Source organism: Magnolia sinica, chromosome 5, assembly GCF_029962835.1.
Source record: "Magnolia sinica isolate HGM2019 chromosome 5, MsV1, whole genome shotgun sequence".
Classification (NCBI taxonomy): domain Eukaryota; kingdom Viridiplantae; phylum Streptophyta; class Magnoliopsida; order Magnoliales; family Magnoliaceae; genus Magnolia; species Magnolia sinica.
This window is the reverse complement of record NC_080577.1, coordinates 3,025,600-3,037,880: the sequence shown is the minus strand read 5'-3', so window position 1 is coordinate 3,037,880 and position 12,281 is coordinate 3,025,600.

Here is a 12,281-nt window from a genome sequence, read left to right as displayed (position 1 = left end):
TTATAGGGGTAAAATTGGCGCGCGCGCGCACACACACACACACACACACACACACACACACACACACACACACATATATATATATATATATATATATATATATATAAAGAAGAGGTGATCTAAAGCTCCTAGAACAAGTACTTATAGTGCTCTTAGGGTTCATTTGGTATCACAAATTTAAGAGGATTTGAAGGTACTTTGAATCTATTGGTCATTTGGCAAGGTAGATTAGAGTGTATTCAAAATTCAAGTGATTTCAAATCCCCACTTTTAGTGAGTTTAGCAATCTATCTCTTTTTCTTGGATTACCTATCCTTTACTTTTTTACTCATTTATAAAGGTAGCAGAGTTGTATGTGTAACATATGTATCACTAGGCTACTAATTTATTCTACACAAAGCCCATGAATGACATCCTAAAACAAATGGATTGTCAAGTGCATTATTAAAATTACATCAATAGAATGATCTAAGCAGTCCAAATATTGGCTACAAAAATCAATGGTTAAAAAACATTGGTTGGTCATTCAACTGTGACCCTATGTTCGTAGCCGATCCGAGGCTTGAAATTTCATCATTTTTTGCAAAAGCATATATTTCAATGGGCTTATTATAATCATTGTGTCAAACACCATGTATGTACACTAATTAGGAATAGTAAAATTGATTTAGTAATTAAATTCAAACTCTTATAAATATACCACGTAATTTAAGTGCAAAGCTATTTTTGGAATATAAGAGATTCTGATTCCAATGTGCCAAATGCAGCCGTCGAATTCCAAATTCGGGTATTTTGAATCAAGGTGTCAAATGAGGCCTTTGTTGCCTTGGGACACTTGAACAATCAAACCCATTGATCTAGACTATTTGTCAAGTCCAGTACGCATTTCATCGGCTACCATGAAAGCATCAAACTGATTTAACAAATAATAACCTTTTGATCAGTGGTCTTAAATATGAATTGTCAAGATTGTTTACACAAAGAAGGTCCATCAATAATTTGATCTATCCATTTGTTAAGGGTCATCATGGATTGCTTATGATTCTGAAAAATTAATTTTCATTGGACCTGCTTGAATAGTTGTAGTTGACTGTATTGTAATATAAAAGCACCATTGCAATAATCTTTTAAAATGTTAAAAAAGAAAAAGAAAAAGAAAAAACTAAAAAACATTGCAGTAGAAATCTTATATATATAAGATTTAGTGTATTCTTCTCTGACAATTCAGTAATATAAAATTATATCATTATTGCACTTTTACTATATATATAAAAAAATTTGAATCAATTACTTGTTGACTAAGTACTGTAATCATTGTAATTTTATAATTCATTACAATCAATTACTACTATTAAGGGGATTTCAACAATCTCGACTTATGGAAAACGGATGGCTATAGAAGACAAGGACAAATCAAGGACGGATCCAACCATATGAAATGGGACCCTCTAATGGTCCCAATGTAGTTATGGTTCCCTCAGAGCACTAGGACATTTCTCTGTTTAAGATATAAGTAATAAAATTAATTAGACTCGACTGGATTCCAGAGACCAGTCTGATACAATAATCAGGTGGACCACACCGTATGACATAAGTAGAAAACCATACCTAAAACCTCTAAATTCACTTCATATTACATGCTCAAGTTTCGGAATTGATTGATTTTTTTATTTTTTTTTTAAATGCCTGCACACTGATGAGGCATGTTAGATGAATGGACTGTATGGACTCCGGACACCATGTCAGGCCCTAGAAAAAGCTAATGGTAAGCTTGTCCATCCAGATTATTTTTTTCTGTAGTGTGGCCTAACTGAGTTTTTTTTTTTTTCACATGCACACACACCCCACACACTCACGCTAGTGGAATTTCACCACCTATGGGTACTCGAACCCTTGACCGGCTGTTGAAACTCCTGAGAGTCTACCACCCGAGCAAGAGTCTACATGAAAGTTACATCCACATAGGGCTTGGTTAGCTATAGGCACACCCCCACTACACCTAGGTAAACCAGGATGGTGGGTTCCATATCTAAAGGGTCTGAAAAGTTGGACCAGACCCTGTTAAAATTGGGTCAGGGTCCGCGGGTCCAGGTACCCGTTGATGGCGACATCTAAGTGGGAAATAAGGTGGCCTCTAACATGAAGAGGAATATGTGCACAAATCAGTACAGACCAGGCCTAATAAGTAGACCATCGTGTTTCCTATACTTATTTGTGGTAGCAGTGGGCCCACCTTGTGAACTTGTCAGATGTCTCCCACACTTGCTGGTACATGTGGTACATGTAAAGGTGCATATTGGTTCAAGTCCTTACGTCAGTGGTAGATTCTGAGGAGTTTCAACACGAGGTCTTGGATTCGAGGCCCATAGGTGGTGAAATCCCACTACGGCGGCATGTGTGGGTGTGCGTGTTGGGTGCCTGTGTTAAAAAAAGGCCAAGATTGTCATTTAGCCTTTAGATTCGAACAAGAAGGTCGTAGGAGTTACCGACCCCTTTTTCTATCTTGTTGTATTTCATGGAAAATGGGCTAAGTCATATCCAATCTAACATACAAGAGATAAGTCTAGGCTGCTTTATAGGTGTGGCCCGCTTTTTTTTGTGGTGCCCGTCTAAAGAATTGTATAATCTTTTGTCATTTAAAAAAGTTACAGGTGACCTGCTCTCGCCTTTCAAAAAAAAATAAAATAAAATTCATTATAGCTTGAAAATGGGCCTAACATTCAAACCCAAGTAAGTCTGGCCCAAAAATTGATCAAATTCTTATATGTTACAACAAATGTTCTTAATCTTATTCCATCCCGTGGATATAAATAAAATAAACATTTAGAAAAATGAAAACCAAAGTTTATATGTTAGATGCATGTGTTGCCTAATCAATGAAGTGAAGTTATATTGGTTAAGATAATATAGCCCAGGCCCAAGCCCAACCAAACAAAAAATAATTCTGACAATAAATGCTAGGCCTAATTCTCTACATTCACATGGCATGGTCCACTTGAGCTATAGAATAGCGCGACTTTTTAGAACTACCTTATCTTGACAGAAAAAGTCGCATGAATAATGGCCCTGGCATCCCATCCTAACTCTTTCTGGCCTATGTTCGTTCTTTCTTTTGCTTTTATCCTGTTCTTTTTTATTTTTTTTATTGGTTATATTTTTTAATTGCCATTATGGGACTGTTTGGATGATAGTTACTTGACATAGCTACTTATGACTCAAATAAAATCAAATAAAAGTAACTTATCTTAGTTTCTACTCATTCAATGGATAAGTTCTTCTTGTAAATAACATACTTATCAACTAAAAAGTAAAAAATTATATTTGATTTCAACAATCACACAAGTACTTATCTCCAAAGTTTGTTCGGTTCATGCTTAATATCTATCGTCCATCATGTTGGCCAAACTTTTTATATGGACCGATTAATATGTTGAGCCCACCTTGGCCCTGTCTTCAATGCAAACTGTAAAACATGTGGGGCCTACCTTCAATGTGTACCATTCACCTTTGATGTGGGTTATCCATAATATGGGGCCACCTTGGATATGGGTCATTCATCATGCAGACCCACATTTAATGTGGATTGCCCATCATGCAAGACCCAACTTCAAACTAGACCGTCTCTCAAGTAGAGCCTGCCTTGAATGTGAGCCATTCATCATGAAAGGATGACTTTTGATGTGAACTGCCATCACGTGGGGCCCACCATGATATGGATTATTTATCATGCGGGGCCCACCTTTGATATCCATCGCCAATCATGTAGAGTCCACCTTTACGTGGACCATCCATCATGTGGGCCCCACCTTCGATGTGGGCCATCATTCATGCCGGCCCTCCTTGGATGTTAGTCATTCATCATTAGGGGCCAACCTTTGATATGGAGTATCCTTTATTTGGGGCCCACTTTGATGTGGGTCATCCATCATGTGGAGCCTACCTTTAATGTTATTGGTTATCACGCAGAAGTACCTTCAATATCGACCGCCCCTCACGTGAAGCCCACCTTTGATATAGACCGCCCATCATGTGGGCCCACCTTCAATGTAGGTCATCCATCATGTGGGGCCTACTTTTGGAAGTGGGTCATTCATCATTAGGGGCTTACCTTTGACGTGGACTCTCCATTGCATGGAGCCCTCCTTTGATGTGGACCATCCTTCACATGAAGAAAGAGAGAAAAGCAAAAAATTAAAAAGCAAGAAAAAGAAAAAACAAAAAAATCAGGATAAGCAAGTTTTGTTACATAAGTTACTTTTCAATAATAATTATCAAACTAATTTAAATTTTAAAAAAATAATTAATTAACTTAACATATGTTAAAAAGTTACTTATTGAGTGGTATTGCCTGCCGGAAGTAGCCAAACTCGCTGCCGGTTTTGTAGGCCCATCATGATGATGCATGTATTGTATCCATACAGGCTATCCATTTTTTAAAAGAATTATAGGGAATAAGGCAGATCTAAGCACGATAGATCCCACCACAGAAAAACATGGATATTTATTAGGGCTCATCGAAAGTTTTGATCAAGCTGGCATATGTATTGAAACCTTTCTAGGGCCCACGGAAAGTTTTGATCAAGCTGACATATGTATCGAAACCTTACTAGGGCTCACCGTGATATTTATTTCAGATCCAACCTGGCTACTCACATGTTAACAAAAACATGGAAGGATGGAAGACACAAAAATCAGCTTGATCAAAACTTTCTGTGGGCCTTAAGAAGTTTTTAATGGTAGGCGTTCAATACTTACTGCTTTCTGTGGTTGGTCCACTTGAGCTTTGAATCTGCCTCATTCTTTGGGTCATGCTCTAAAATGATCTCTCCAAATGGATGAACGGTGTGGATATAACATATACATCATGGTAGCGCCCACAGAACTTGGTGACGTAACTTCAGTAGTAAATCTCGCTACTGTCGGGTTCAGTAGCTAATCCGCGTCTGTATCGGCCTTCTATAATGATCACTTTCTCTCCTTTAATTAGTGATGTATGACAACCATCTGGATGCACGTGGTGATTAAATGCATGCCCAATAAATACTTTGGAGGGCTATCCAAAGAAAGTAGTCCACCACCGCTGTTACAGGCACCATTGGACCATCTTAATTTCGGTCCACGGCCCATACAACTGGGCCCACTTACTGAACGTCTTTGATCTTATATGAACTTCTTTGTGGGTGAGCTTGCTTGTCCCCATCAGTCTGCTAGTTTTGTTTTGTTTGACATGAATGGTATAGATTCTGTTCAAAAGGTACGCTTGTTGTGAACTTGTACCACTCACGTCCACATCTAATCATTTAATACAGCTCAGACCAACATTGTAGCTAGTATTTTCAGCTTTTAATATGGACCGTAGATTAGGATCCATGTGAACTAACACCAAAGGTTTTGATATAGCATAACTGAAGGTGCTGCAGTCATGATGCAGATGAATTATGGCACGCATGGCATATACCTCAAATCCGAGGGGTTCAAACAATGGGACCCACTGTGGATGGATTACACCCTAAATTACACAGAAAGTATCACTATAACCAGTGGACATCAGATGGACTGTACAAAATGAAAGTAGTAGTAAACTCTTCAAATAGGACCAGTCAGGTTCATTAATCAGGTGTCAGGATTATCTAGTAAATCTGATTTTGAATACATGATTAGCCTAAAGAAGTTTTTTCCATTAAAAAAGTCATTTAAAAGGTATTTGGATGGTAAATTGTTTAAAAGAAGTTAAGTAACTTATCTTAGTTTCTACTTATTAAAATGAAATGATTAAGTAATTTTAAGTAAAAAAGTTGCTTATAATGATCTTAAACCAAACTTTCCTATCTAATTACTTATCTACTGCTAAAAAACAAACTTTCTTATCTTATCTCAAATAAGTTACTTATCTACATATCCACGGCTGTTTGGATGCTACTTCGTAAGTTACTTTTTCCACTTATAGCAGTGGATAAGTAACTTATTTGGAATATGTTTGTTTTATGATCAGTTATAAATAACTTTTTTACTTAAAATTACTCAATTATTTAGTTTAATAAGAAGAAACCAAAATAAGTTACTTAAGCATAAGTTACTTATTTTAAGTAACTTACATTTTAAACTCCCCTTAATGGTAAAAGAGATTTCTTTCTCATGTGAAATTTAAAGGGGAGATTTTTTATGGCAAAATCAGTGATGAATCTATATTTTATCAAATAATGCCTCCAATATAAAAATTACAAAAATGCCTTTAATTTTTTCTCTTTAAAAAGTAGTAAAACTCAAGACTTATGGGCCCATGTAGTATGTGTTTAGCACCCAACCAGTTAAAAATATGCACCTGACCATGACGATAGCATGAAGAAAACATTTGATCATCAAATGGCCTATACAAAAATTAGAATATTTTGATTGGTGCACATTATATTTATGGATTAGCGCACCATAAGATTGGATCCCTGATTTATTTTTTTTTTTAATTCTAATAATAATGTAGGTGTACATAGAGTTGGGCATCAGTTCGGATTGGATCGGATTACATCCAACCCGATCCGATCCAAAATCTCAAAGTCTTGACCCGAACCCGATCCGATCCGAGACCCAATCTAGGTCACCGGACTCGAATCGATCCGATGCATAGTTGGCCTGACCCGAACTGAGTCCGACTCGGTCAGGGAAACCGAGTCGGATTGGGTTAGGTACGATTCGGATTGTATGAACTTTAATTCAACTATTTCATGTGTTGTGGTCCACTTCAGTTTTTAATATACTAACTTTTTGTGCCCATGGTCTAAAATAATATTTCAAAGTGGATAAACGGCTTAGATAAAATACATACATCAAGGTGGGCCCCACATGGCTCTGGAAGACTTTCAATCTACCATGTACATGTTTTTACTGGACTTTGACTTTTGACGTGCACGGTGCACTGCACCAAATGGCAGTGGGTTGCTTTTCACGCAAGCACATCATCCACATAATGACTTTTTTATCGACGTTTGCGAGTTCTGTAGGTCTAATCATGAGGTATGTGTTATATCCAAACTGTCCATCCATTTGGCGAGCTCTTCTTAAGGCTTGAGACGAAAAATAAGACAGATCTAACTATCAAGTGGACCACACGAATTGTTTAACGGTGAAAATCATTCTCTACTGTTATTTGTGGTGTTGTCCAGATGATCTTTAGATATTGTTTATTTTTTGGATAATTCTCTATAATTTTCTCTAAAAATATATGAACGGTGTAGATATAATAAATACATCACTGTGGGGCCCATATCACTTTGATCTCCTTTGAACCGTTCGTACAACTCGGAGCTCGAGGAGCGGTAGACGACAGTACCTGTACTAGAAATGGACTAGCTACTCCCCTTGGCACCGGCCACTAGCTGATGGTTGGTGCTCTGTGGACCCCACCATGATGTATGTGTTTCATCCATGCCCTCCATCTATTTTTATAGATCATTTTATTTATGAGAAAAAAAATGAGGTATATCGAAATCTCAAGTGGACCACATTATAAGAAACAGTGTTGAATGAACGTTGACCATTAAAAACGTTTTGAAGGTCATAAAAGTTTTTGATCAAGCTGATATTTATTGTTTCGCGTCATTTGGGTCCTTATGACCTAATCAACAGATTAGATGTCAAATAAACAGTACAGTGGGCCTTAGGAGGATTATAATGGTGGATATCCAATTATTATTGTTTTCCTGTGGTGTGGTCCACCTGAGATTTATATCCCTATCATTTTTATTTTTTTTTTGTATAAAGCCTTGGAATGATCTGTAAAATGGATAAAACACATACATCTCCGGATCGGGTCGGATCAGATCGAATCGGATCGGATTACGGATCGGCTCAATTCAGAATAAGGCCTATCCGGATTTGACCCGAGAATATTTCGGATCTGGCTTATGCTACCTGATCCTGACCAATCTTGACCATTGGTTCTTTTCGAATTGGGTTGGATCCACCGGTTCGGGTATGAAATGCCTAGCTCTAGGTGTACATCTGTTGGAGGGTTTGATATGAGACATATACCACGTAGGCCCTATAATTTTCAATTTTCCATTTTGTTGTGAAGAAAGGTAAATGGTATTAATATAATTTCTCCTCTTAAAAAGTATTACTCGGTGTTTGTGGCAGTGGAGTGGAGACATGGAAACATCTACTAAGAAATAGTCTCTCTTTCTCATCTTATGGTTTACGTTAGTGAATTATAACTCATTTGGGATTTTGTGATCTCTCTCACTCATATTATGTTTTCAAAATAAGGAAAACATGAGAGAAGTATTTCATTAAATCATATTTAAGGATATTTCTTGATGTGAGATTACTTTGTAGGTGGGAGAGAGGTAAGTTTTATATTCCTTTTTCTCTTATTTCTAGTGAAGAAGAAAGCTCCATGTTATTATCTCGTGGAGCAGAAAATTCTGTGTTATTGTCCCATGGAGTAGGTATATTATCAAAGTACGTAAATCTTCATGTCTCTTATCTCTTATTCTAATTTGGTCATTTTAGCTTTTGTTTTGTCATTTTCTTTTGTATTTTGGTATAGCTTATATTGATAATATGTGTGCATTTTTTTACAACACTTACGACTATTTATTATTAGGAAAACTATTTGGTAAAATCCAATTCCTTGTAAAACATTACAGTAAGAATGTCAATTTTAAAATGCAAATTTGAAGGGAAAAAATCTTCTTTTTTTTTTTGTTTCTTTGAAATCATATTTCAAATGCAAAAGTTAAAAAGAAAAAAAGACTTCACAATATCTCTGTCAAAACAAGCAGGCAGGATGAATTGAATTTAATCAGCACTAAATGACAATTCACACTTGATTATGTCGTCAACTAGATTTTACTATCCCTTTCTCACCCAACCAAACGCAAAGGTAGAACGCCTTCGGATGCGTTGTATCAAAACCCCATCAATCAAGAGAACTCATCCAAACGCCTCTTTATGGCGAGGTCTCAAGTCCTATTGGTTTGAATTCAAATTTAGATCCACCGCAGGCATATCTTCTAATCTTTTATGTTCATGTCAAATCCAATTCATCCAATAGGTTGGCCTCATCATTACGACAATCTTATGAAAAAATCAGCCACATCCATTCATCAAGTGAACCATACATGAAATTTCTATTTATTAACGGATAGGAATTTCTTTCTACGATGAGGCCCACATGATAAGCATATGGAGCATATTTTTTCACTTGACGTTCCTCTTAGTGGGACCTACCTATTGGAAGGCTTGGATCTCTCATTCACTTAACATGTTGAAGTTATCTACTGGTTGGACTGTAACATATGATCCAATCGATTGGACCATAACTTGTGGTCCGGTTGGCTTGAGGCCTACTCACAACAATGAAAAGCACATTCCTGGATAATTCTAATAGAACTGAGCATTCCATATCATTACTAGTCATAGTTGCATAAAAACACGTGCGAAAATCCAATTAATCGATCTGGACAGTCCATCAGATCCATCCCTCACTTAAAGGACCATCTCCCAAAACCCAAACCAATCAAACGATCCTAACCATTCAGTAGCCTATAAAATGAACGGACAGATCGTAGATGGAAAATAGATTCAACCAACAACTTGATACCATCATGGGCTGTTCTTGGTTCTCAATAAGCACCTTGACAAGAAGATCCCAACCGTCCCATCGAAGGCTTAGGGAACGAACGGATATAAATAAGGAGGCCAAATTTCAGACAGAGATCATCCCATCCACCTGATTCTTTTCATAGTGGCTGTTGAAGCATGGGCCGGACCTAATGAAAAGTCCAGATTAATTGATTGACAGTCCACACCTCCCTATGCAATCAAGGCCACACTCACAGGTTCTCCACCAAAAATAAAATGTACTTTTGTTAGTAGATAAGAAAAAAATGGTTTCCTAAGAAAGTTGGGATTCAAAGGAGCTCATCAACATGGAATCTGTCACATTTTTTTCTAGAAAGCAACATATACCCATTTTAATGGGGGATCTTTGTGACAAGGAAAAGGGTTTGGTGGGGCTTTCCAATCAACGGTTGACAATTCAAATCAGCATAAGTTTGATATTGTAATCTGATGTCTGGAATCTGCATTTGTTACATTCCCTTCTGTCCAATCTATAACTGTTTTAGAAGCTCCTGTATTGAAAAGGGCCCCTTTCCAAGCCTTTTTTGCATGGAAAGGTATTCCCTTTTCGCTTGTTTGGTTTTGACAAGGGTTTTCAAGTAAAACTCATGCTGTTTCCCTACATTTAATAATTTTGGGATATAGCCTGGTTTTCCTCCTTTTAAAAAAAAAAAAATCCTTTGTGGGGCCCACGCTGCTACTATGGCCCACCGTCTTAAACCATCAGGAACTTAAATAAAAGAAGCCGGGCCGCGCATTTTCCATCGGCCTAACTTAGACAACAGCAGCTGATTGTATATGATGTTGTGACAATTAGCTTGTAACATTGCATCATATAAATGCAAATGGGCCTGAAACACTATGCCCCATGTGGACTCTTTTTTACACCGTCCACGAACTAAGAACGGTCCACTAGGCAATCATGGCCGTCAAGGGAACAATAAACGGGCCCCAAGTGTTCAAAAATGAAATTTGAGCCTAGCCCAATTATTAATGGGACGAAAGGTTCAATATGGGGCCCACTCCAAACTGGACCCAATCAAGATGGTCCATTTCCCCCTCTACTTTCAGGACCAATCCTGTCTAAATTGAGCCGGATTGTATTTCAGCTCCATGCCAGCCCATCAAGGCCCTGGACCTTGTAAATGTACTTAGGTTCTATCTTAATAGAAAATTAATTAAAAACCCATGTCAGATCTACCCATTTATCAACTGGGCATCAACATTCAAGCCTGGGATGGGTCATGAAACTATATGGCGTGACCTGTCGATATTGGGCCGTGGCCCACAATCCAACGGCGGAAACTCAATTAGTATTCCAGGACACCAAACTAATTTGATGGGAATAAGGCGTGCATACGAATAATTTCAAAGGAAAATGTTTGTGTCCTTGTCACAACCAAAAAGGTATGGATATTTACACCCTACTGCCTGACGCATTCACCGCTTATCCTATGTTGTACTTTTTCAGATGGACCACTAAAATGACTACAGATCAAAAGACAAGGGAAAGGGGCATCTGTTGCAAAGTATCAGCTTCATATCTCAATGTGCACTTGCCAATATATGTGGTGATCAGGAATGTTCATCTGGTGGGCCACCATGTAGATGGGATTTGAGCGAAAAGTTGGAGTGATTAGCCAACTCCCACACACTCATGCTAGTGGAATTTCACCACCTATGGATAATCGAACCCTTGACCGGGTGGTGAAACTCCTGAGATATCGACCACCCGAGCAAGAGTAAGGATCCCATTTGCTGCAGGTGCTAACGGTTCGGTCCCTACTCTTGCTCGGGTGATAGACTTCCATGAGTTTCAACTCCCGGTCAAGGGTTTGTATACCCATAGGTGGTGACATTCTACTAGCGTGGGTGTGTGGGGGTGTGTGTGCGTGTGTAAAAAATAATTAAAAAAAAAAAAATACTAACGGTTCGATTTGGGGCCCCATGCTCTTAATGCTCCTTTTGCATCTCAACTATTGCACGGTTCCAACAGATTTTTGGAGTATGTGCATCCATCCCATGGCCCACTAGAACAGCAGCTCTGATCGCCACATGTTTGCCACGTGCACTGCATACTGGAGAGAGGTGACCCTGTTTGGATATACACAGAAAAAAACCTGAACCATGCAATCCGCCCTCCCAAGATGTGATTACAACGGCTTATCATCACGTTCGCATTCTTGTCGGGTGCATTTTAGAGTATGATGCTGGGTACTCAGGCACTCAGAAATTGTACACGTGGCACACGCCAACTCAACTTAGACAGATAAAATCTTTGAAATCCACAGCTCCTAAGTCACAGTACTAAAATCAGATTTGTTAAGAAATCCTGACCTTTGATTCACCAACACTTGTCTGTGGAAACATAACCATTGGATATTTTTCATTTTCCACGGTCATGTCCTCATGTCTCATTCAAAATGGGGATTCTCGATTTGGACCGTTTGATTTCAATTTATTAATGCCACGTATGCAATTTCTAAGTGCTTGCTTATCAGCAGTCACACTCGGTCAGAGTATCCAAGTTTTTATCATAATACCCGAACTGACGCTTTTGTAGTGTGTTACTCGATGTGTCCCGCACGAAGTTTGCTGATTACACATGAGCGTGGACCCCTGCCCATACACAGGCACGCACGTATACCAATGTGGTTTACGCG